This window comes from Myotis lucifugus, unplaced genomic scaffold (genome assembly GCF_000147115.1).
Source record: "Myotis lucifugus unplaced genomic scaffold, Myoluc2.0 scaffold_79, whole genome shotgun sequence".
NCBI lineage: Eukaryota > Metazoa > Chordata > Mammalia > Chiroptera > Vespertilionidae > Myotis > Myotis lucifugus.
The window spans coordinates 4,315,346-4,317,523 of record NW_005871127.1 but is presented as its reverse complement, the minus strand read 5'-3'; the positions used below and the strand labels follow the sequence as shown (position 1 = coordinate 4,317,523).

General features: G+C 39.1%; 1 pseudogene; it reads right to left on the bottom strand.

Annotated features, from left to right (window-relative positions):
• Window positions 1-734: 734 nt before the first annotated feature.
• LOC102428172 lies at window positions 735-1,657 on the bottom strand (annotated as a pseudogene).
• Window positions 1,658-2,178: the final 521 nt, after the last annotated feature.

Here is a 2,178-nt window from a genome sequence, read left to right as displayed (position 1 = left end):
GCACCTCCAACAGTCACATTAAACTGACAGATCTGCAGTCACAGCAGATTCATTATAATCATGTCTGCACTTCTAAGAGGTGTCAGTACGGAGGTATCTAGACAATCATCTGCTTTTACAACAGGTGTCTAAATATAAAGAATATTTTGGGGTGATTTTTAGCTAAATACATCACTAATTTTATTTCAAAAGAAAACTGTCTTATTGGTAACACAAATATGATGGTCAAATTCTGCTAGCAAGTAGGCAATCATCTATTGATCACCAAAGTGAAACAGCAAATCTGCCTTACATGCACTGTACAAATTGATCAATTATTTAGAAAAAAACTGTGTTTTATGACATTATATCAATTGTGTTTGTTTAGGTTTTTCCTTGTCTAATAATATTTGCTCTCTCAGAAGCCAAGATCTGACAACTATGTATATTATGCATCCCAACTTTCCAGTCTTGATTAAACTCTCACGTTTTATGATCTCACGATATAAAAACAGGTTTTTGTTTTGTTTTGTTTTTAGTTTCTACTTCATTTTTGTTTTTTAAAACATAATCAGTATTTACATTGTTTGATGTACAAACTTTATACAGAAGCACAACCCTATGATTTTTAAATAAAAACAGGGAAATGCTTTAACAAACCATTACGGTTCATTTGCTTAAGTCACTGCTTTTTCAAAATTGTTCCACTGTACATAAAACATGTTGAAGTGGCCTACGAAATACTAGAAATGTCATTCAGAAAAATGTAGTCTGATATTTATTTAGTATGAAAGACTTGTGCACAGTGTAATAAATACAGTTTTTACAAATATGTTTTGAAAACGTAGTTATTTGGCTTTCATACTCTTAATTACTTCATCCATCAGTTTTTTTACTTCTTTGTGCCTTGTAACTGCTCAGCTCAGACAGTCCTGAAGTTTAGCTCCAGTCAGCCCACTTCCACCTGGTTTGTGAAGACAACATAGCTTGCATTCCTCATCCATTACTACTGTTAGGGTTCCAGTTGCCAGATGTTCCTCCTCTCCAGTAGGGTCCACTATGAGCAGAGTGTCATCAAAGACCGCAAAGGAGGTAGCAACTGGATGAGTTCTAATGTTCAAGTAACGTTTCTTCTTTAAATTAACTTCTGCTACAGCAGTTTCTTCATTTATAGTAACTTCAGGCAACTGTACATTTTTTAAAGCTGCCAACAAGGCAAATGTACAGGCATCCAAAATATTTCCATCATAGTCAAGGCAAATGAGATCACAGTATAGAACCCAAGCAAGCTTCCCTGGAGAAATGCATAAGTCCTCTTTCGGAATTATCTGTGAATTTTCAATGACATCTGCAATGAACTGGCTAGCTACTTGGGCCTCTTCTCCAGGAGGTCCAGACCGAAATCTCGACGAACACAGAGGTGGTAGATCCACATTAGGAACAACATATCCTTTATCAGGGGCATCTGGTGGTGGTGCTGCAAATTCCGCTTTAATTCCACAAATGACTGCAGTATTTCCCAGCTTCACTAGAGCAGAACCATCTGCAGTACTAACTGAACCTATGTTGACAGTGGTGGTTCTGAATTCACCAAGTTCTCTTCCATCAGGACGACAGTTCTCTTTCAAAAATCTCCTGTAATACTCCAGAGTTCCACAGTTTTGAACCTGGAGGCCATCTTCTCCTGAGCCAGGGCCTGCTGGGGGGGGAGGGGACTTCGGTCTCCAGGATGCGCGCCTGCTCCGCCCCCACACTTTCGACAAGGAACTGAGTACCCTTCTCCCATAACAGGAGACGCAGAAGGTGAAACTACGGTGGTTATTGACCCACCTCAGTTTCCACAGTCTCTTGCTAGAAATCTCTTTTGGTTTCTTTGCCTTCTACAGGTTTTGACGAATCAGCTATTAGATAAGTGATGAGCGTCTCTCTTTAGAAACAGTAGGGTAGTTCTTGATTAAACTGATTAGTTCGAGTTTCCCAACCTTTAAATGTGTATAGTTCAAACTGATTTCTATAAGTCAACTGATGAAACATTTTTTTCAATTATATCAGGTACAGTATCTGTAATTTTAGGGTTATATTTTAATAACCTGTTGGGGTCCAGCCCCAGCAGGTCCAGGGGTTCCCAAAGGTGTGGACTGAGTCGGGGAAGAAGGAATGACACAGAGACAGCGTTCAGTTGATCAGCAGCCTAGCCAG